This window comes from Cupressus sempervirens, chromosome 5 (genome assembly GCF_028749045.1).
Source record: "Cupressus sempervirens isolate cs-2001-9-10 chromosome 5, ASM2874904v1, whole genome shotgun sequence".
Lineage (NCBI taxonomy): Eukaryota > Viridiplantae > Streptophyta > Pinopsida > Cupressales > Cupressaceae > Cupressus > Cupressus sempervirens.
In genome coordinates this window covers 1,030,243,565-1,030,269,838 of record NC_143122.1, presented here as the reverse complement: position 1 = coordinate 1,030,269,838, position 26,274 = coordinate 1,030,243,565, and positions in this window count along the sequence as shown.

Below are 26,274 nucleotides of genomic sequence, written 5' to 3'. Positions count from 1 at the left end.
CAAATCTTTACACTTTTCCTATTGGTTGCATGCTTTCTCCATTTTTTTGATTGGTTACATGTTGATTACATATGGAATGTAAAAGATTCGATCTTTATCTTTTAGATTCTTCAAGATTCATCTTGAGTCAGCTCAAAAGCAATTTACATCTTATTTTTTGAAGGCACAAACTCATCTTTTGATTCTGTGTTACTCAGCACTTACTAATTGCTGATGCTCAGCACATGTAGGATTTCTATCTTGCTTGGCTCTTATAGTAACTCTATCTTGCTCAACATCTATACTTTACTCGGCACTTATAGTGACTTTGCATCACTTATCACTAGATACTTGATACTTTCTCAACACCTAAAGTTCACTCAGCACCCATTGAATTTCTAGCTCAGCACATACTATAGCTTGGTATCTATATTATACTTAGCATCAATCTTAAAAAATTTGTAAGTGTGTTGAAACTCAATTGTCAAAACCAATCTAAGACCAACAATCTCCCCCTTCAACATGAGTGTCAAAAAAACATAACTAAATATTATGAATCTAATCTTTATGAGTATAATATGCATCTTGTCTAGCATATGTAAAAAACTTTAAAAACTTTTTCAAAATTTTGTAGAAGATTATACACCTCAAAAACTTGTAACTCTCACTGAGTTGATGTGCCATTTCTGTATCCAAAATTCCTTATGCTAGATTTGTCTCATGCTAATTATTTTGATACTCCTTATCACTACCTTTTCATTCCTATACTTGTCTACTCTATTTCTATCTGCTCTATTTCTACTCCCCCTTTTACACATCTTCCTTGCAATTTTTGTATCTTTTTTACTATATCTCCTTTATATCTCCTTATTTCTTCCCAAAACTCAAAATTTTATTATCTCCCCCTTTGGGTATCTCCCCCTTTATGATCTACCTAAAAATGTATTTCTCCCAATTTTTGATTCTTATGTCAAAGGGTTCTATGAATGAATTCAATTTTTAGCCAAAAAAGATTTATTTACCTCCATAATGATTTTCAGAGAAGCATCCCAATTGTCCAATGCAATTTTTAGTGTGTTAATCTGGATGGATGTCTCTGCTACAAGGTGTACCAAGCCTTCTAATGAAGAAAGATTAGGATCTTTATTTAAAACATTCTTTCCATAGTCATCTCTTTGTACAACACTTCCATGTGAGGGGTTATTTCAGACTATATTTGTATCAACTTGGCCTTGATGTTAGCCTCATCTGCTATGAGTACAACTAATTCCTTTTGGGTGTGAAGCATTGTAGAAAAATGCTTCTCACTTTGAGTTGGATCCTTCGGTAGCTTTTCGCTAGATATCTTGAGGTTCCTTTCAAAGCTCAATATCCTTTGGCTTTTTTCTTGTGTGAAGTATGAGGAATCACAAATTTGGAGTACAATAAGAATATGTTCTCAAGTACTACTTTCACATTTCCAACCTTTTTAGCCAGTTCAACTTGAGAAAGTGCTATTAAACCAAATATTTTCTCATTTACCTTCATTTGGAGCTTCTTTCCAAACCATTAAAGTAATTTGACATTAGTGTCTAGGTCTTCATTTTTTACTTGGTCCACTATGTTGGATAGTTGCTCCATGATGGGTTTTGCCTCATCAATTCTTGTCTCTACCTATACTCATTCCTAAGTATTTCTTGCTTCTTCTTCTCCTCTAGTGCCTCTTGCACTTCATTGATCTATGCTATGTTCATTATTCTATAGTCATAGCTTGGTATGACTATCTTCTCATCAAGTGTAGGGTCTCAATAGTAAAGTACCCTTGCTACCTTGGTAGAACTTGAGCCTAGTGCTAATATTTGCAATGGTATTGCATTAGTGCTCAGCTTCTTAGTAGGAGTCCCTATAGTAGGAAAATTGACCAAAATTTGTATTGCCTCTTGTTCTCTCTAGTTAGGGGTCTTCTCCTCTTCCTTGTCTTCTTCAGTTCTACCTTGATCAATTATAGTGATCAAAGGAGGTGCACCTTGACTTTGTGTTGTAGGAGCAGAGGTATCCCTTTGTGTTGTTAGCTCCTTTGCTTTCTCCTTGGTAGTTGAAGTTACTGTCACTGTGGAATCAACCTTAGCAGATGCATCTTGTACTTGTTGCTCTTGTGGTTGTCCACTTGTAGCTGTTGAAGTTTGTGAAGGTGGTTCTTGTGGATTCACCTTTTCCTTGGTTATCTCAGCTACTGCCTTCTATAGTTATTCTACACTCACCAAAACTAGATTGGTACATAATTGTTCTTGTAAAGTTGTTCGGTGAAGAGTCTTTTTGAGATCCTCTGCATTAAGTGGGTTGATGTTCTGACTTCAAGTATCAAGAACATCCTTCACAATTATTGTTTCTACAGGTGTAATTACTATATCTAGAGGACTTAGTGGTGGCAATTGTGTGTCTTTGACACTATGTTCCTATTGTTGCTCTTCAGCTATTGCCATATCACCCTTTTGTGTCTCCTTCTCCACTGTAACTTCTTCCTTTTCTTTCTCTCGTTCTTCCTCCTTTTCATTTTCCTCTTCTTCCTCATCATTATTTCTTCCCTCAAAGGGATCCTCTTGTCCTTCCTTTACTATAGTTGGACCATAAATCAATTTGGACATTTCTGTGGACTTTTTCACAACATCCTCAATTTTACTTTGTAAAATGTTGAACGCTCTGTATTTGGGTGCAAATTTGCTACCATGTTTCTTGTTTGCCTTCCTTATTTGAACTTTTTGTGAGGTTAGGCATTACACAAGCCAAAGTTGACTCCCATATTTATTTCTCCATATTTAGGCAATAATACCATTTATTTTCTACAATGGAATATACCTCCTTAGGCATAGTATTATCAAGTTCAAGTGGAGTGTTTTTGAACTTGGCCATCATAGTGTAAATTGACTCTTCCACTATGTTTTGCTCTTTTCTTGTCAGCTTATTAAAATCAATGTCTTCTATCTCTGACAAGTCTGCATTCTTCCTAATATTTTCACAAATATTTTCTAAGTCAAATTTAGTGGTATGACTTACCACTATGAATTGCTCATTGTCATCTGCCTCTATTCTCTCCTTGTCTGACCCTAGAGGTGCCACATATTTTCTTCTCTTTTTCTCTGTTGGCCCTCCCTACTCTGTGGCTTTCTTCTTTTCTTTTTCTTTTGCCACCTTATTTGTTGCCCTTGTATCTTCCTTTGTGGTAGGTTTGGCTAGGCTTGGCTTAGCCATTTTCTTCTTGCCTTTAGGTTGCGTAACAAGTTGCCTTTGTACTTTCCTCTTTTTTGGTTCTACCTTAGGTGCTTATTTTTCTTGCTCAACACCTTCTTCTTCCTTAGCATCCTCACCCATGCCTTGGGTTAATGCTAGTGGTCCTTACCCTTGTTTATCTCCATCATCATTTGTCTCTTCATCATCTTCTTCCTCTGCCTCTATTGTACTCTCTCCAAATTTGGCATTGAGCTTCTTTACTAATTTATCTTTTTTCTTAAGTGTAGAAGTTGTCTTTAACTCCATATCCACATTAGATCTCACCACATCATATGTTCCAAAATGTGGTGCACTCTTATCCACTTCCTCTACTAGTAGAGTCATTATGGCTGCAGATGCCTCATCAATGTTTATTTCATAGCCAAGAGGTCTAAGCCATCTAACCCTTGGTATGGTTGTTTGAATGTAAGTGTAATCAATGTCAACAAGAAATAAAATGTCATTTGTGTGTTTCTCCACGAGTGAGACTGGAATCCTAAGTCTCTGCTTCATTGAAATCTTGAAATCTTCAAAATAACTAGTCATTAAAGTCTCAAAATTTGCCCCCATTTGTTCAATATATTCATTCACCTAGGCTACAATGCACATATTTGTCTTCCAGCTAACTTTTCCAAAAGATGAAAATTCATTCTATAGATAGAAAAACATACAAATCAAAATTGCATCAAATTTACATTGGGCTCCCTTAGTTCTTCTTATAGCTCCAAGATTGTCATTGATTTGTTGTAATTGCAATTCTAATAAGTCATAGGTATGATCCTTTTTAACAATTTTATAACCAACATCCATTGCAATACATGGAACACTGTTGAGTCAAATAGATTGATAAAACTTGTGGGATACGACTCTGACAACAAAATCAACAAGAGGATGCTTAATAGTATCTATGGTCATGCCTCTCTTATTCCATTTTGATCTTGTATACTTCTCAATAGCTTCCTTAGAGTCACTCCTTAGGGTTTTGGGTCAATCTAGGGTTGGATACCCTATTACCCTATGAACAATCCTGTTTGATATCTTAACTGGGCCATCTTCTAATCACAAACTACCATCATGAATCCTACTCAAAAAAATTCTAATCCATTCAGTCTTGAAAATAGTAGGGAATTCTAGGGCATGAGTTAAACCCTTCTTTTCAAAAATTTGAAACTCTTCCTTGAAGACTCTATTCTCATACAATCTATCATAAGCTTCTCTAATTTCCATATCTCCAATGGCTCCTATCTTATAGTTATAACATCTCCTAACATCTTGCACCATTACTACCTTAGGAGGAATTATGGATAAGGCTCCAACTGGGTCATTTTTGTAGGCAACTTTAGGGATAAGTCAAAAATCAGGTTGCTTAACTTCATTTGACACTAATTAAATATCAAATAGCTCTTTCTCCTGAGGTTTCCTAGAACTGGAGGCCATTTCTTTGAACTAGGGTTTAAACATGAAGAAAATTTCAAACTAGGTAGCTTGGCACTGGTATAAATACCTTGGAATCTATGAAACTGTGCTAAATCTTTGTAGAAATCTGCTCAAATGCTCAAAATTCTACTTGGAGATCATTCTACTTTCTTCTCATCTGTGCTCTTTTGTTCATGATGGTGAAAAATGATTTAAAATGTGATCATATACCCTTATTTCATAGCATTTAATGATTAGTGCATTTACAATTATCCACTCAGCTTCTTAAGAGATTATGTTTTACTCAGCTTCCAATGGTTTCCAATTACTTAGCATACACTGGAGTTTTTCTCACTCGGCTTCAATTGAAATTCCCCTTCGCTTGGCATCCACTATCAACTTGGCTACAACTAACCACTCAGCTTCTACTAACTTTGGCAAACAACTCAGCATGTACTGGGATTTTACTCGGCATCTGAAGGCAACTTGACAACACTTGTGAAAACTTGAAGTTTTACCTTTGCATCTCTATTCATGTTGATCTCTCCTTTTTAGTACTTTCTTGTCTTGGAACTAATGTATGATAAATCTTTGTATATTAGTCCCACATACCTTCTTTTTCTTAGTTAGATGAAGTGTGACCACTTGACCTTTTGGGTGAAGTGATCCCTTCATTGGATGTGCTACTTCCATCTTTCATCTTCCATATCTTATTCATTTCTCCTCTGATGTGTTCAACATCTACCTTCTCTTTTCCTTTGTTGAACTCTGAGTTGGGTGCCTTTGACCTTGTTGGGTAGTTCCTATTGATATGTCCAGTCTTCAAACAATTGAAGCATGTAGTTTGGCTAAACCATCTATTGTAGTTTCCACTAAAATGTGTTCTTATGTAATTTTTAAGGATGTGTCCATATTCTTGATAGTAGTGACAACTATGCCTGGTGTTGTAGTCCCAATTTTAGTGATGTTCATGATTATTTTCCCTTGCTAGTTGTTTAGGTTTCCACATAGGCTTTGATTTGCACCCATACTTCTTTCAATTGTAGCAATGACCTTCAAATCTTGGTGTCCTAATAGTTCTTGTCCTATAGTCATGTGCTTGATGTCCTTGCTTGTTGCACTTGTGACAGTGACCCATGTTTTGGGTTTGGCATGTTGATTGGCATTCTTGCTCCTACACACATTAGAGGTATGCCCCTTTTTACCACAAAAATGATAAGTAGGTTTAGTGTTCTTACCTTTGTCAATTATTTATTCTACAGCCTTGGATGACTCTCCTTTTTTAGTGCTAGTGTATCCTAGTCTTGAAGTATCATTGATGGCTCTTGGTGATTTCAGTAGTTGTTCAAAGTACTTGATAGCCTCATTGGGTTTGTTGAAGCACTCTACAATCTCCTTCTCTCTTTTCAAGTCATGTTGCAGTTGTTCATTTTGCATCTTCAGTGTGGAGATCTCAATGTCCTTAACATTTAGTTCATGATGTGCATTCATCATCTAGCTTAGGGTGTCTAGCTGCATGTTGGAAATTCTTACAAGCTCAATTGATTTTTCCTCTAATATATTAGCAACCTTTTTCTTTTTTTCTTCTAGCATAGCCTTATCTTTAATGGCTCTTTATTTTTCTTCTGTCACTTCACAAAGTATCATGGCTTGCGATTCTTGTTCAATCTTAAGAGTTCTGATTTCTTCTACTTGAGCTCTATTCTTCTCCATCAGGTCTACTATTGCTGCATCAAATTCTTTGGAATTTCCATTTACAAAAAATTTTGAGGTGTCAATCTCCTTGTATTGTGCATTATTCTCAGCTATGACAATCTCTCTTCTTCTCTTTAAGGATTTCCTCGGTTCTTCTCTGGCTTCTTCCAAAGAGTGTAGAATGAGTTATATCTCAATCACCTAGTTTTCTATGATCTTCCAAATTTTTTAGACTTCCATTTCCATATCATTTCTCAAGTTTTAAGGCTTCTCCTTGTGAGAACTCAACTCTGATAAAAAAAATTGGAATTTAAAAGTGGGAAGATTTACTTCTAAGAGGGGGGTTGAATCAGAAGTGACAAACTTTAACCTATAGAACTTTTAACTGAGATCATTCACATGCATCGAACATCTTCTAATAAACATGAAAGTAAAGACATACATGAAAATAGATAACACAATATTTCAGTCACCCAGAAACCCTCCAAAATGAGAAGGTAAAACTGGGGTAGGGATGACACCCACAAATTATCACTGCAACAATATGTAACTGGTTAAGGTTACAAAGTTTGACCACTTCCAATGGTCTACCCTATGAAAGGCCTACCCTATTAAAGGCTTTACATTCTGTTAAAAGTGACATGGTTAAAGGATTTACAGACACTCACTTGGAATGTTACCCTATTAAAGGATTTATCACCTTGTTAAAGGTTTACAACATGGCTATTAAACCAACCTATCTCCATAGGATTTTCATTCCTAATAAAATGGCTAGAAAGTATTAGAATGTGTTGACCTAATAACTTACAATCTTCAACTGCTATTCCAGATCCTTATTCTGCTCAATCTGATCTAATCCTTCCTGATTTGATAACTCTTTGTTCATAGTGTTGATGCTCTATTCTAGCCAACTTGATTCTACAGTGTTTCTCTTTCTCTAAGTCTTTACACCCCTTTGAACTTCACTAGCATTCTCCCATACATTCCATACTACTCTCACATACATGAATTATGGGGTTTTGACCTCCTTATAAAGGCTTCGAGACTTAGGGTTAGGTATGAATCCATGATCGATATTCATCCATCTTTTCCCACTCAAACCTTTATACTTTTCCTATTGGTTGCATGCTTTCTCCATTTTTCTAATTGGCTAGATGCTGATTACATAGGGAATGTAAAATATTCAATCTTTATCTTTTAGATTCTTCGAGATTCATCTTGGGTCAGCTCAAAAATGGTTTACATCTGAGTTTGTGAAGGCACGAACTCATATGTTGATTCTATGTTACTCGACCCTTACTGATTGTTGATGCTTGGCACATATAGGATTTCTATCTTACTCGACTCCTATAGTAACTCTATCTCACTTAGCATCTATACTTTACTTGGCACTTATAATGACTCAACATCACTTAACACTTGGCACTTGATACTTGCTCGGCACCTGAAGTTCACTCGACACCTTTTGAATTTTTCACTTGGCACATACTGTAGCTCAGCATCTATATTATACTCGGCATCAACCTTAGAATTTTCTTAAGTGTGTTGACACTCAATTATGAAAACCAATCTAAGACCAACACCCAATGCTATTGGAATCTTATAGTTATAGCATTTTCTTACATCTTGCACCATTATCACATTTAGTGGAATCATCAACAATGCACTAGAAGGGTCTTACTTGTACACAACGTCAAAAATAGCTCTGAAAATGGGTTTCTTGAGATCATTACTCACTAACTAAACATTCAAAACTTCCTTTCCCTCTACGTTCTTTGAACTTGATGCCATTGTTTGAAACTAGGGTTTATGAAAACTTAAACTACGTAGCTTAGCTCTTGATAAATATCTTGTAAAATCTAATGAACTAATGTGAAATTGCTACTAAAATATTCTACAAATTCTTTGAATGGATTTCCAGATTACCTTTTGCTCTAGTCACTCCTCCTCAAATTTGAAATGATGAAAATGAGCTAAAATTGATCAAATACCCTTTGAAAACCCTGCAATAAATGTTGAGTTCTTACACAGCTCTAAGCTCAGCATTAACCAATTTTAGGCTCACTCAACATCCAATAACATTTCAATCACTCGGAAACCACTATGAGCTCAACATCAACTAGCTAAATTCTTATCTTGGCATCTTCTAACATTTTACTCGGCACACATAGGAAATATTTCATGCTCAAAAGTATCATGAAAAACTTAAAGATTTATCTTGAATTCCTAACAACATATTGCATCTTTGTTCATGCTAATGTAGTATGTTTAGTACTAAGTTCTTTTGGAACTAATAAATGATATAACCTTTAAATATCATTCCCACATAACTCATGATTGCCTAGTTTGATGAGGTGTGATCACTTGACCCATTGGGTGAAGTGATCCCTTCTCCATTTGATGTGCTACAATCATCTTTCTTCTTCCATGTCATACTCACCTCATCTCTGATGTGTTCAACATCTACCTTGCCTTTTCCTTTATCAAATTCACAACTTGGTGCCTTTGACCTAGTTGGACAATACCTACTGATGTGACAGTCTTCAAACAACTGAAACATATGGTTTGACTCAACCACCTTTTGTAGTCACCTCTAAAGTGTGTCCTAATACAATTCTCAGGAACATTTCCATATTCTTGACAATAATGATAGCTATATCTTGTATTATAATCCCAGTTATAAGAGTTGTCATTGTTCCTTACCTTTGCTTGCCTATTTGATGACCACATGGGTTTGGATCTTCATTAAAAATCTCTATGTCCATACTTCTAACAGTTGTAACAATATCCTTCAAATCTTTGTGTATACATGGTCTTGGTTTTGCATTCATGTGCCTGATGACCTCGTTTGTTGCACTTATGACAGTGAATCATGCTTTTATGATTAATAATCTAATTTTTAGTCTTGCTCCTACACACATTACCAATATGTCATTTCTTACCACAATTATGAGAGGTGGGTTTGGAGTTCTTACCTTTGTTGTTCCTTTCTTTTCAGTACTTGTGTATCCCAGTCCTAATGTGTCATTATTAGATCTATGGGATCTCAATAGTTGCTTAAAGTATTTGATGGCTTCATTTGGTTTGTTGAAACTTTTAGAAAATTATTTTTCCTTCTTTAGGTCTTTCTGTAATTGCTCATTATGCAATTTCAATGTTGTTATCTCAATGTCCTTGACATTCAGTTCATAGTTGGAATTCATCATTTGACTGAGAGTACCTAATTGCAAGTTACAAATCTTGGTTAGCTCTGTTGACTTCTCTTCCAATCTATTGGCCAGAACTATTTTGTCTTCTTCAATCATAGATTTTTCATCCATGGCTTTCTTCTTCTCTTTAGTCACCTCACATAGTAATATTGCTTTTGATTCTTGTTCTAACATGAGATTTCTAATTTCCTCAGCTTGGACTCTATTATTTTCTATTAGATCTACAACTACTACATCAAATTCATTGTAGTCTCTATCTAAAAATAGCTTAGTAGTGTCCATCTCTTTGTATTGTGTGTCATTCTCCACAATAGTAATTTCCTTCCTTCTCTTAGTTCTTATCTTGCTTCACCCAGCCTTTCCCAACTTGTAGACTTCTATTTCAAGATCTTTCCTCAAAGCTACAAAGCTTCTCTTTTAGAGAGAAAAGTTCTGATACCAATTGTTGGAATTACAATAGGAAAGGTAAACTTCTAAGAGGGGGGGTGAATTAGTGGTTTAAACTTGGACCCATAAAACTTTCACCACATATCCATCTCATACATTCAATGAGTAAACTAAAATAATATGTAAAGCACATACATCTAAATCATGTAAAACATATAAGCAATCACACACATATGACACCAGATATGATTACCTAGAAACCCTCTAATGAGAAGGTAAAATTGGGGTGGGGATGACACCCACAAATCTTCATTATTGCAATAATAAAGTGTATCCAATGAAGGTTACAATGTTTTGATCATGAGACATGATCTACCCTATGAAAGGTCTGCCCTATTAAAGGCTTTCAAAGATTGTTAGGTGTCACCTTGTTAGAGGATTTCAAAACACTATTAGAAGTGTGCCTTGCTAAAGGACTTTAACTCACCATTAAGTAAACACCCTATTAAAGTGTTTCATACAGCTTGTTAGGACTACTCTGTTAAGAGATTTTGGCTGAAATCACCTGTTAGAATGTCTCAGCATTGATCCTACGGTTAGCACTTGATTGCTTGATAATAGATCTCCTCTAAACAATATCTTATTGATCCTTCTTGATCAAATGACTCTTTTTTGTATAATCTTTCCTATCCTATGTTCTTTTCTAACTAATTTTGCAATGTAGTTTCACTTCATAACTTCTAAGCCACCATGAATTTTCTATTTTCGCATGCAAACTTCTCCCTTCACTCCTTCAACACCATACACACTCGCTAAAAAGTTTAGGGTTTTTCCTCCTTATGAAGACTTAGGTGACTTAGGGTTAGGTATGAATCTATAGCTAAGATTCATCCATTTTGCAGCTAAATCATTCCCATTTCTGATTAGTTGCATGTAATTGCATAGGGAATCCAACTTGAGATTCATCCTTATCTCCAAAATATAAAAATTAATCTTAAGTTGGGTCAAAAATAGTTTACATAGTCGTTTGTGTCGTTACAAAAAAAATGTCAAAACTATCTTAATAGGCATCTAAAGTCTCTAATGCTTGGCATACACTAATCTCTTTGATGTGACTTGATACTTGTATTGGTCAACATCCACTATTCACTCAGCTCCTATGTCACTCAACATATATTGTCTACTCGGCACTTGAGTGACTTAGCACATGCGTGCCTCGACACTCACTATGACTCGACATGGTCTAATATATACATGATGTTCTCAGCATGCGCTACTTGTTTAGTATGAACTAAGTAAATAGCTTAAGTGTGTTGACACTCACTTGTCAAAATGAATCTGAGATCAACAAAAGATTGATGCAAGGAGGATGTGTTATACTTATTATTAAAAAAACTCTATAACTATGGTTCTTTAAAACCTACCAAACACATTCCATTAATCCCTTGGGACTCTTCCAAGGATAGAGACTAGGTGGTTAGCCTATTCTTCATGCCACACTCACCTATTCCAAATATCTCTACCTAAACCTTCACTAAGTTCAACCAACTATCTCTCACTACACACAACATCTCCACTAACTTACACCCTCCAGGATCTTTCACAACACCATACCTCAAAACTACTTCCAAAGGCTTAACTCATTGCCAATAAAGAGATTTAAAACATGCATAAGGTTCTACACACCTTGGTGGGATTCAAACTTCAATTCTTAGAGATAGACCTAATGAGGGCTCTTCCTTGTAGCCCTACCTTGGGATTTATGTAAGAAATCAAGCTCTTTGAAACATTGACAAAAACTAAAGGTAGATTCAAACACCCATTACTAAACTCTCTCCAATTCCAAAATCTTAGGTTCTAACTCGTTCATTAAGGCACACAACTCCTAGGCCCTAATATAGCCTAATATGCCTAAAACCCATATTTGAGCTACCAACTCACCAAAATCTCAAATAATCCTAACAAATGAACTTGCATATGCATTTACATTACCAAAATCTTTCCAACTTCCAACTTGTGGACTCCTAGTTATCAAGGAGATTGTAAGAATTTGGTATATCTCTAATACCATGTAAGACTTTGCCTAAGGGAAAAATTCACCCAGGAACTAAGAACTCAAACACAAGCACAATTGTAGACCAAAAAAGGATATGATCAATTACTTAGAGTATGTTTGAATACATTGGATAGATCAATATATGATGAACAAACACACTAGGAGTGCCTATATATAAAGGCCTCTCAGGAAGCACCTAGAATGTCTCTAGAAATAACCAGGAGATAAGATAAGCATTGACAACTAAGCACACACCTTATCCAACATTCTAGATGAGTGGATAAGATTGAGAAGGTTGTAGACACCATGTGCTTAATTATTGTGCTAACTCTTGTGTTGTAGACACCATGTGCATAAAAGAGGTGTGAACTCCTATGTTGTCAACATGAAAACTCACAAGAGTGCACATACTCTTAGGTGACAAATAAATAAATATTAAAAATATGCATTAACCTAAGTAAACTTAAATAAGTGTAAATAGTAAATACTTATTTACACCAAAACTGGTGGTGTAAATAAGTATTTACTTATTACACTTACTTAAGTTTACTTAGGTTAATGCATTATTTAATTATTTTGCATTATTTTATTATTATTTTAGGTGAGACACTTAGGAGTTTGTGTACTCTCATTGAGATACACAACTCTAATTATGCACATGGTGTCTACAACACAAGAGTATGCATCATTCACTGAGTTGTCATGATGACAACATAGTTATCTGCACTCCTCATTTAAAACATGTTGTCTACACCACTGATTTGCATGCTACACCATTCTAGGCTTATCTTCACATCATCACACTTAATCATGTGCTCAATGGAGGATAACTCATATCTAGTGGACATGTGCCATGTGCTTGGTTGTATGACATATCATGATGCTAACTTCTATCCATTCTGGAAGCTCTCCTAAGGCCTTCATATACAAGCACTCCTAGTGTACTCTCAAGTTGGCTAAGCTAGCATATTGAATGAATATCATCATTCTGATCATACTCTATCTATTTTGGTCTACTTTGTGGTTGTATTGAGTTCTTTAGTTCTTGGGTGATTTTTGGCCTAAGCCAAATTCTTACATGGTATCAGAGCTCTGAGGGAGATTCTCTACACATAGCCATTCGAGACCATTCATGCTTCAGCACCTTGACACGAATCTAGAGGATCTACAAAAATTGGGAGTGTCTAGAGTTAGATCTGACCTCACGATTGCATTCGAAGAATTGATTCAGTGAAGATCAACTATAAATTTTCCTATATTTGGTGAAAGTTGATCATGAGGCAAAAAAAAATTTGCAAATCGGAACTCGGAGGCCCCAATTTGCAATTCGAGCAGAGAAAATTAATTCACCAAATCGGGCAGTGACACCCCAGCTCAGCTCTATATTTTGGTAGATATATTTTATTTATTTGTAGGGCATCATTTATCAGTGGGCTCATTTTATTATTTTGCACAAATTAATTCGGGCTATACAGCATTATCACTGCGAAATTTGGCTACACAAATTTTAGGCGAGGCAAAGCCTTCACCGACTGGCAACATCACCGGCACCCATTGGAATTTCATGGGCCCATTTCCATTTTAATGTTGGGGGTTTGAACACTATATTCAGCACATAAGTCCCTAACCCCATGAATGTGGGATTTATACAAAACAAATTTTGCCATCGCAAAAGCAACTCCAGGCGCACATATTTTGGAAGGAGAATATTCTATTACTGTGACTGCACAGGCACACCACAACATCCTTCAACACACCATACCCATAGGATCATTCCACATGGACCTCTACTCATCCACGCAGATCCGCACAAGCATCGCCACGTGTCGATATTACAGTCACCCACACAAATCATTGTACTTAGACCCCTCTCCAATCTGCGAGAGACACGTGGCATAATTTCATATGCCCAATCATTCACCAATGTAGACCAGTCATTGCCAACTCAGCAAATTCATACACCTTGTCATCATCACACATCATCAAATTCCATACGATCCGTATAGTATGGATTGACACATCTACTGCCATGTCAATCGAGGCACAAAATATTATTGACATCATCTGCTCTAGTATCTTAAATTTGATTCCCATGTGAACATCATTCTTGGGCAAATTATAATTGCCACAATAACCATATGACCATCAAATTTAATCCCATCATTCACTGATGCAACCCCTCTCCAAATTCATTTTAGTTTTTGTAGTTTGACTTCGAGAGGCCATAACTCAGACATCCGGACTCCAAATTAGGTGTGATTTTATGGTTTTGGTGCAAGAATTTTCTAAACTTTTTAGTGGTGTAGCTATTTTATGGTTTTGGTGCAAGGATTTTTTAGAAATTGCATTTTTTGGTGACTGTACCTACATAATCCTGCATTTTGCAACCTCAAATGCTCTGTACGGGCACATCTATAGTCGAAATTAGGTTCCATTTTTTTGAAAGTGCATTATTTTTCATCTACTTTCCAGATCTGGCAACAAATTGTAGTCTTGTGAGGACAAAATTGTCACTTTCAGCAATAGGGCCTCTCTTTGCTTTGTAATGCTTCAGAATTGTAGCACATTGTAAAGTTTTAGATTTTTACTCTATTAAGAGGTTGTAACAAGAAAAATTAGAAGTCCAAAAAGGCCAAAATTGGCAAGTGGCCCATTGTAATTGCACTACTGATAAAGTGCCCAACGCATCTATTTTGGGGGGGTTTCTTGATTTAGTGAAAAGGGGGGGTGTTCTTGGTGTTTTGTTCTCTCTTTTCTGCACTTTTCTTTCATGTTTTGCATTATGGGAAACTTTAAGTTTCCTAATTAACTCCTCATAACTATGCTTTGTGATCAATCAGAATGTGGTATCACTTAATGCATAATGGAGTTTCACAATATGTAGATGGTACTCTTCCTAAACTAGCAAGTGATAATGTTTTTGCAAGTGATATTTCAAAATGGGTAGCAATGGATAGGAAAGCCCTAGGTGATATATGTTTGGGGGTAGATGATAAGATCATGTATCAAATCAAGAAATGTACTACATCCAAGGAAGCTTGGGATACCCTCAAAAGCCTTTATGGTAAAGTGTCTAAAGAGTATGTGTTCAAGATTGAAGATGAGCTTCTATCCTTAGATCCTAAGTCATATGACTCAATACAGGACTTCATCATCAAGGTGAATGAATTAAGGATGAAGCTTACTGATTATGGAAGTTCTATCAAAGATGACAGACTGATCTATCTCATCCATAACAAGCTGACATCAGAGTATTCCACATATTTGTATCCTCTTTTAACACCTCAAAGACTACCTTAGGGTCTACCTATAAAAAAGTTACTTTTGATGAATATGCTAAATTGTTGGATGATGAAGAAAAGAAGTTGAAATCAATGGGGATTCTCAAATCACCTCAGTCCAAAGCATTGGTGGCCAATGAGGGTTCTCAAAATTTAGCTAGATAATCTTCAAGTAAAGGAAAGGGTAAGAAGAAGTGGAAGAAAGAAAAATTAGAGGATGCAGAAAAGACAACAACACAATCCAATCAACAAGGCAAATCCTCAAATTCCAACAAGAAGGGGGACAATAATAAGGAGAAGAAGAAGTGTTCTTATTGCAAGAAATTGGGTCATGAAGAGCATGAGTGTTATCTCAAAAAGATTGATGAGTTGACCAACATCATGAAGAAAGATAATTTTCCATTGCCTAATGCTTATAAGGATAAAGGATCATCTTTAGATTCAAAGGGTAAAGGGCAAGCACTCATGGCTAATTCAAACTTTTCAAAGGAATGGATATTTGACTCAGGTGCCTCATATCATATGGTTTCTTTGAAGGAGGATTTTTCTTCATTGAATCACTCAAAGGTACCACACATCTTCATGGGAAATAATAGCAAAATGGAAGTTGAAGGAAAAGGAAATGTGGAGATGGAAAATGGAGAGTTTCAAGAGGTTCTCTATGTTCCAAAATTAAGTTCAAATATCCTATCAATCTACCAAATCTCTCACCTTGGAGATGGACATAGAGTTGAGTTCCTTCCAGAATCAGTTCAAGTGCATAGTCTTAAAAACCATTCCTTGGTTGTAGTGGGGAAAGTGAATCATAAGAAAAGGTTGTACTCTTTCTCTTATTTTGTACCCAAGTCTCCTTCAAAGGCCTTGTTATCTCAATCACATTCATATATGCAATTATGGCATGAGCAGTATGGTCATCTTGACTACCGCTACCTTCAACAACTTTGCACATACCGAATGGTGAAAGGTCTACCTCAAATCTACTTTTCTAAGGGTGAGTGTTCAATAGATTCAGTGGATATGCATCCAGAGTGGAAGTTATAAAGAGGGAAGTCTTCAAGAGAAACATGTATTCTACAGATGGTTCACATGGTATTAGTAGGTCCTTTTGCATTTAGCCAAGGTCGCTATATACTCACCTTTGTTGATGACTTTTCAAGGTTCACTTGGGTCTACTTTTTGCATAACAAGGATGAAGTGTTGGAAAAGTTTCTAGACTTCAAGACTCATGTAGAACAAAAATTTAGAAAGGCCATCAAAGTACTCCAAATGGATAATAGAAGCATGTATGTGAACAAAAGACTTATGGACTTTTGCAGACATGAGGGAATTGATATTCAAACTCTGCCAGCATTTAGTCCACATAAGACAAATGTTGCAACTTTGAGGATCTGAACTCTAAAGTCTATGGAAAGTTGCATGATCCATGCCAAGTCTCTTGATCAATTATTAGAATTCCAAGAAATCTCAAGTGCCACTCACATTCTTAATCGTTCTCCTCATCCAGCCTTAGATGGAAAAACTCCTTTTGAGGCATGGTGTGGTAGAAAACCTATTGTGACACACTTCAGATTCTTCGGTTGGCTTGCATGGGCAAAGAGATCTTCTAGGGGATGCAAGGCATAGTCATCTCAGCCTTGTACCTTCATTGGTTATGAAGAAAGTGTGAAGGCATATAGACTTCTAGATCCTGAGACACATCAAATGTTTGTGGAGAAGGATGTATACTTTGAGGAAAGTTCACCAAGTTTGTCCTCTACTCCTCTCTGCACATCATACAATGTGGATACTGATAGTTATTCCAGTGACAGTGGTTCAATAGATTCAAACATGTGGGGTTCTATCGACAGTTGCAGTGAGAGGTCACTTCATCAGTTCATTCCGCATGTATACATTGCCACAGTTATAGGTCCAGAACAACAGGGTACATCCAGTCTTCTAGATATAGGTTTAGTGACAAATTTGGGGGATAGTATTCATGTTATTCCTCTTCTTCTTGATATAGAAGTACCTTCTTCAGTTGTCATGAGGGCTCCATCCAACTCTCTTGTTCATTCTCTACATGATCAATCCTCATAAGTTGAAGTGATTATGGATACTTATGATCAACAATTGCAGTAGGGTTCTTCATCAATTGTAAAGACAAACAGTTCGTTGGGACAAGTTCTTCAGCACAATGAGTAGGTTTTAGAGAGATCACTTATTCATGGGATTCTTTCCATACACAGTGGAAGCATCTCATTTGTACCCTTGGAATTATTTCTTCCTAAGGGGAGAAACACCATTCTGTAGTCTTGGATCAGCTTCTTCATCGGAGCAGTCATTGGCAGGCATTCTTCTTTAGCAAGGGGAGCCTATTCTGTCTCTCTTCCTCTTCTCATCATTCTCTTATTTATATACTAGATGTATGTCATAATGGGGGGGTCTTGATTACTCCATCCATCCATGCATCCCTATTTATCTCTCTTTTTGGGGGAGGGTTTTTCCCATGAGGTTTTTCGTCTTTCTCCACTTTATGGGAGATTGCATATCATTATGTACATGGGTAAATAACATGGCCTAGTAGCCGAGACCCATATTGCATTTCATCTTAGATTTCATAAGCTTAAGGGAATTCCCCTAAGTTTCACTTCAAGGGGGATGTTGGTGTAAATAAGTATTTACTTATTACACTTACTTAAGTTTACTTAGGTTAATGCATTATTTAATTATTTTGCATGATTTTATTATTATTTTACGTGAGACACTTAGGAGTTTGTGTACTCTCATTGAGTTACACAACTCTAATTATGCACATGGTGTCTACAACACAAGAGTATGCATCATTCATTGAGTTGTCATGATGACAACATAGTTATCCACACTCCTCATTTAGCACATGTTGTCTACACCACTGATTTGTGTGCTACAGCATTGTAGGCTTATCCTCACATCATCGCACTTAATCTTGCGCTCAATGGAGGATAACCCCTATCTGGTGGACATGTGCCTGGTTCTATGACATATCATAATGCTGACTTCTATGCATTCTAGAAGCTCTCCTAAGGCCTTTATATACAAGCACTCCTACTGTACTCTCAAGTTGGCTAAGTTGGCATATTGAATGAATATTATCATTCTAATCATACTCTACCTATTTTGGTCTACTGTGTGCTTGTGTTGAGTTCTTTAGTTCTTGGGTGAATTCTGGCCTAAGCCAAATTCTTACAAACACCCCCGCTTAAGTGCAACTTAGGGGAATGCCCTTAAGCTTAAGACTAATAGGATAAATGCAAGATGGGTCCTAGCTACCAGGCCATGTTAGGTACCCATGTACATAATGCAAATGCAAATCTCTCATAAAGTGGAGAAAGAGGGAAAACCTCATGGGAAAAACCCACCCCAAAAAAGAGAGATGAAAGAGAATGCATGGATGGATGGAGTAATCAAGACCCCCCCCATTACAACATACATCTAGTATATACAAGAGAAAAATGGAGAAGGACGAAACCCCCTAAGAGGAAAAAGTCCCCCCCCAAAAAGGAGAAGAAGGAGATGAGGTAGTCCCCCCCAACCTTAAAAGTAGTGTGCCGATCAGTGAGTAATGCTCCAATATAGAAGTTGATCGATGATCGTAGGATGATGTTCCTCCCCTTTGGAAGAAACAAATTCAATAGTACCTATGAGATGTGTTCCCTATATGGAGAAGGAATCTCTATGATCACTCGTGTCTCTGAAACCTGTTCAAAAGTCCTTGTGTCGATACTAATGATGGCTTCCTCCAAAACTGCCAAAGAGAAGTACAGATCGAACAAGGAGTGTGGTAGAACCTGCTTCAAGAAACCAATAGTCTTCTCAATTGAGGAAGAGACCTCCTACAGATGTTGTAAAGAAGAATCCATAATCACACCAACCTAGAAAGATTGATCATGTAGAGAATGGACTTGAGGGTCAGAGTGGGCCCTAGCAACAACTATAGAAGAATCCTACTTAGCAACGAGAAGCAATAGATCATCAAAAAAGTCTTCCAAATCTATTGTGTGTGACTCCAAGAACAGAGCTGAAATTTTAGGCAAGAAATCATCACCTAGAAGACCATGTGTACCCTGCAGTGTTGAAGTAGATGAATCTGTCACTGCGGCAAAGGATGAAGTATCTGCCTCAAAATGAAGATGAATGTCATCAAGAATTTCTCCCAGATCTTCAATGTGAGACTCCATAAATAGGCCTTCAAGGGCAAGAAGGAAGTAATTGCATGAAGGTAGAGTAGGAAGACATATAGGGTCCTACTACACTGAATCCAAAGCATCTATGGCTAGAACAAGATCAATAGGAGCAACAGGAGCTAGAGGTGTGATCCCATCTAAAGTTGAAGAAACCATAGCTAGACTGACTAGAAGTAGAATGTCCTCTAGAGATGGAGGAACACATGGATCTCCATATGCTTCCCAAATAGACATTAAAATATCATAAGGAAAATGTGCCAATCTAAGAGGAGAAAAAGATTCCTTACTCATACTTTTAGATAGAAAGCGACAAAGGTTGACAACATATGTCCAATTAAAATGTGGTGGCAATGTATAGAGATAAGGAAGCAATTTTGGATGTTCTCTTAGATGATCAACTATCAAAGTACTCCATTTGTGATAGTTCCTTATTGTCAACTGTGGTCTAATACTAGACTAAAAAATCTAACAAGACTCCATGAGATCAATCAAAGAACCCCCCAAAGAATCAAAGAATGAAACCCCCCCCCCCTAATGTATGATTTAGGCACTTGATAGCCACTTGTCAATTTAGGGCCTATTTCTAAAAATAGTATTTCTATCCATAGAACCTATAATTTGATTACAAATCTAGAAAGTAGACAAAAAGTTATGCACTTTCAAAAAAAATAGAACCTGATTTGGATTCCAGATGAGCCCATACTATGCATTTTAAGTGGCAAAATTTAGGATTTGCGAGTTGCAGAAAAATTTAGGGACAAAGATCTCAAACCACCTGCACCAATGTGTAGATCATGAAATTCTACCCCAAAACAAAAATAATTGCTCACAAAAAGGAGTCTATATGAGGGAGATATCATTGTTTCAAAATCATTGTTGTTGTTATTTTTTCTGAATTGTCATCGCACCTCCAAAAAACAAATGGCTCTAGATTTTGCCTCAGATGTCCAATTTGGATGAAACAAAATCTGATCTGGGGGTTTTTGGACCTTCTGAATGTGATGCAAATATCTAATTTGCATCAAAAAGCTCCAATCTTAAATTGCAAAAAATCTCTCATATGACCCTATGGCCAAAAAATTTCTAGAAAATGATGCAAATCCAAAAAAGATGTAGAGATGCAAATGAAAAAAAAAAGTAGATCTGAAATGATCATACCAATTCTGCAGATCAGGCCTCCGTGTGCTTGTTTGTAAAAAATAATTGCCTCACAATTGACTTTGGCCTAGGGTAAGCAACTTTATAGCCAATTTTCACTGAATTAGTGTTCCAAATGTAATGGTGAGGTCAGATCTAGCTCTAGATGCTCCCAGTTTCAATAGTACTCCAAATTTGGACTGAGGTGCTAAAGCAACAATGGTCTCAAATGGCTATGTGATGAAAAAATCTCCAAGAGCTCTGATACCATGTAAGAATTTGGTATATCTCTAATACCATTTAATAATTATCCTAAGGGAAAAATTCACCCAAGACCTAAGAACTCAAACACAAGCACAACTTTAGACCAAAAAGGGATATGATCAATTACTCAGAGTATGTCTAGTCAGTATATGATGAACAAACACACTAGGAGTGCCTATATATAAAGGGCTCTCAAGAAGCACCTAGAATGTCTCTAGAAACAACCAAGAGATAAGATAAATGTTAACAACTAAGCACACACCTTATCCAACATTCTAGATGAGTGGATAAGATTAAGAAGGTTGTAGACACCATGTGCTTGATTAGTGTGATAACTCCTATGTTGTCAACATGACAACTCACAAGAGTGCACATACTCCTAGGTGACTAATAAATAAATATTAAAAATATGCATTATCCTAAGTAAACTTAAGTAGGTGTAAATAGTAAATACTTATTTACACCAATAGAGATAATCTAATCTTCAAACCCTTTTCTTCAATGAAGGTTTCATGGTTATTTGAAGAAACCAATCTTAAACTTCCATCATCTTGGCTACCAACACTTCCATTAGATTCTCTAACATTCTATAAGTGGATAAAAACCTTCCTTCTCACATGCAACTCTAGACAACTTTTTGTCACATTTTTCCATAATGTTGTTCTACTGTATCACACATGCAACAACAGATACTTGTTGATTCTTGACCACCTCCAATACAAGAAACAAGGTTTTGGTGTTAAACTATTAGATGGAAATCAAAAGACACCAAGAATACATTCTCAACTCCTTTAACTCCATTCAATGGTAATATGCAGTTAAAAATTTATTTCACTATGACAAAGTACAAAATTTACTATCTAAAAGAGTGAACAATGAGAACTTTAGGAAAACCCAATGATGTTATGCACACCTATAACATCAGAAATAACTCTAATCTTAATTACTACATATAAGGAGCTTAGGAATCACCATAGCCATGAGATATGAGAGAAGATTCACAGACTATAATTCAAACACTAGTACATCAACAAAATTTCACAAAATAACTAATATATTATAGAAGATTGCACACCATATTTTTTTCATCTTTCTGCTCCACATCTCATCTCTCTATATCTTCTACCTGAGATTACATTTTTTTATACAAAAACATGACTTTCACCTCCTCTAAGGGCTCATCCAAGATGGATGACCTTCCATCTCCCCAAAACTTGTCATTTTGCAAAAATGTTAACAGCAACTTTTTTTTGACAAATTTACATTTTTTTTGCATATTTTGCATTTTATGCTTTCACATGCTTTCTTGGCACCCTAAATAAGTCCAAAAGCTTTTTATGACATTTTAACACTACACCTATGGCCTTACATGGAATTTTCCACATTTAGACTCTCTTTGACCGACATTACTTAAAACATGAACTTGGTCAACATGACCTTAATTGAACACTTAATAACATGAATTGAAACAACTAATAGACTAACCTATGAAGACTCAAAAACATAATAATTATGACTCTAAATTCCAAGGAGATGGTTAAGGTGCTCTTGCACCAAAGATATAGCAAACTTTCCCAAACATGAAAAATGGAAAGAAATGTTAGTCATATTAGAAACAAAGGCAAATGATAAGAGCAATAGAGAAGGAAAAAAGGCAAAGTTAGGAAAATCCACCAACTTTTTTGGAAAACACTTAAATTGATCAAGACCCTATCACAGCATTGTCAATCCATCTTCTGCAAAACTTATGGTCCCCTTTGAATTCAGTGGCAAAAAATGTTACATCAATTCTGTATATTTTTTATTTACAATGTCACTAGAGATTATAAAGTGTGCAGACCTATGTTTGCAATTATTGTCAATGTTTGACATTTGAATCATGAATTTAAAGTGGAGAAAGCATGAATGGATGCCATAGGTGTCATGGTGTTTGACAGATGCCTATTTGGGAGGTGTCTAAAATATATTGTCTCTGCTTTCTTTGAAATTTTGAATGCATGTACTAGGTGTTGGGAATATTACACCATTCTTGTAGTTAAATAGGATTTTTTTCTTGAGTTGTTGAAACAATTAATATATTAGACAATCCTTTGAGGGTGGTTCCTATAATATAGGATATGAAAAAGCAAAGCATTGTGTTTATTCTTATTAAATAGAGATGAAGAATCAAAGCACAATATCATTTGTGTAAAATCTTTGCATGCTTCCATAATTTTGCCTAAAGTCTCGCATGGTATCAGTGTAGCAAAATTCTTCCAAGAGAAAAATGCAATCAGATAATTTGGGGGATCTGAGTTGAAGAAGATTTAGACTATTATGGGGAGGTCTCTACTCTAGATAGTTATGGAGTACATGGTTGATCACTCTATTTCATGTTCACATGAAATAGGTCCTTTTTCTGGATGAAGAGTTTATTGCATAGATCTTATGAGATATGCTACATGAAATTTATATATGTTACTAAAGCAAGAATCTATTCATACCCTATTGTACTTTATATATCTATATATTGCCTTTGTACTAGATTTAGATTAATTTTTTTGATCTGATTTCAATTAAACTCTGTTGAATATTATTTTCATATGTGTTTTGTTCTATGAGCCTTGTCACAACATACTAATTCAAAGATGGAATAAGCATGCTTGTAGAGCTCAAATCTTAGCAACCACAGGGACAGCCACACCAAAAAAAAGTTGTGGCCAAAACTATATGAGAAAGAGGAACCTCCAAACAAGAAATGAGAAAGGAAGACACACATCCCCATTGAAACACCAACAGGGACTATAGATCAACAAAAGAAAAGGAGCTCTGGTGACACCATCAACAACAAGAGGAACTCAAACCATGATAGAAGCAACTAGAACCATCACAACAGGTTCTTGAATCATGTGATCTTCTACATAATGTTGTGAGTTATTAAGCATGATCTTAAGATCATACTCACAATATGTTAGCATAAGTTATTTAGAGGGAAGTGATTCTTGGAATACACTCCACAAAATCACATTCATTGCTCAATTATTTTAGGGGATGTTTATATAATACTATGTATTAAATATTTTCTATTGAAATCAGCTATTATAAAAATATAATAAAAGACAAACAAAATTAGAACAAAATAGTTAAAGTAGATCTTGTGCAATTGAGGATGTTTACAATATTAGGTAGACCTATAGGAGAGCAAATGGAGTATGCTTCTAAAGGAGGAAATTTGTGCTACATGAATGAAGTAATACATTGAAAGGACCTTATAAAGGCAATGTTAAGTAATAAAAAGGTGTGGTAAATCCCTTGGGAGATGTGTAGATAAGTAAATACAACATAATATATCATCATGTGTCAAGACATGAGATATAACATTGAATGATACCACAAGGAAAACATCTAAAGAACATGTTAAAAAATAATAATTTTATCTTCTTTGTTAGAAATAAATTTTATTATGTTGATTACACATATACATTATTTAGTGTAGGTTATGCAGTTTCATCTTTGGCCCCTCTCACAAAGATTGTGTTTGACATTCTTCTAAGTTGTTTGATTGATATTGATTTTTCTCAAGCATTTCATATATAGTGTTGCATTTCTATTTCCTTTTTATATTATTTTATATAAGAAGCCCAACATCATGATTATTTCTCCATGCAAGAAGTCATGGATTCAACATACATGTTGTGTGCAACATTAGATTATTAAGGACTTGACATGAAAACAAGACATCACTGCCAAAAGGCCACTTGGAAACATTTGGCGGTGGTCTACCTATTTTCATGTGAAGTTCTCAATAAACTAATGCTTCACACAAAATATATGTTAAATCTACGACTTCTTGCATGGAGAAATTATTATGACATTGGGCTTCTTATCTACAATAATATATAAAGAAAATGGAAATTCAACACTATCTATGAAATGTTTGAGCAAAAGCAATATCAATCAGACAACTTAGAAGAATTTAAATCATAATCTCCATGGGAGGGGCCAAAGAGGAAACTGCATAACCTACAATAAACAGCGTACTCATATGACCAACATAGTAAAATGTATTTTTTTAAAAGAAGAAAAAATGTTTTTTTAATATATCAGCAGGTCATCACAATTGTGATGGTCAAGTTCAATAGAACATCATTGGAACATGAGCATTGTCATTGTATATATGTTGCACTTGCGATAGACAAAGATTACATAGATTTATTATACCCACAACAATGTTGTCCCATTCCATCACAGTTGTGATAGCCATTCTGATGCTTGACTAACTGTCATACAGCACTATCATCACTATTAGGATGGCAAAGTGAAAATGTTCGATGTTGTAATTATGATGCTAGCCTATTACAATTATGACAATGTCATGGTGACCTATTGGCCCTATCTTCCACCAAATTGTGATGACTTTGGGCATTGTAATTATGATGGATGAGGTTTCTATCATAATTTCTAACACCAAAAGTTTGACGCCCATCCGATGGGAGCTAATTATTGGTACTGTTGCTTGGGCAATGGTTAGCTATCATAATTATGATGTCTTATCACCATAATTCGGGTCCAAACGTAGTAGTTCCTTCATCAAAAAAATTTGAAACTCATAGGAACATTATTATGTCTATGCATCCTCATTCTTATGATTGACGTCAATTGTTCACACTTCTAACTCACTAGAACAACTTTTCATTTGTGTTTTCTCATTTTGTACATGCATGGAAATCAATTTTTCACAACTTATCCCTTATTGACATCAATTACTCTTAATACCAATTCTCTCCCCCATTGTGCTAGAGGACATTTTACCTCATTCTTCATCAAAAACACTTCTCCCCCATATATAGGAGATTTTTTTCATACAATCTCTCCTCCATTAGAATCAATGATAAATTCTTTATTATTGTAAGAAATGATAATGTTGAGCAAGGAACAAGAAACAATCCAAGTAAGTTAAGTGTGAAACAATGTTACCATAAGATAAGCAACTCCAAGAGCATACACCAAGATGGTTCAACAATGGAGACAAGGATTTATAAGGGGAAAGCAAAGAAAACCCCTTGTGAGTTATTATGAATGAAGGAAAATGCCTAAAGAAGAGAGAGATAGAGAGTGTTGGAGCAAAAGTAGTTCAATACAATAACATCAAGTGCTTAGAGTGGTGTGTAGTTGTGAAGAAAGAAGGAGGAGCATCTCTTATATAGAGATGAGAGAGGAGTTGCATTTGTAACTCCCATTTCTATGAATGCCACATTCATAATAGGTGTGTGCAAAGTGTCGCAATCCTCTTAAGGAGGATAAACTAAATAAAGAAATAAACAAGAGTTGTCCTTACATGTGGAATAAGGGACAAACAATGACATGTCCTCCACATGTGTACAAGTGGACAAACTACATGTAGGGACCCTTGGAATATCCCA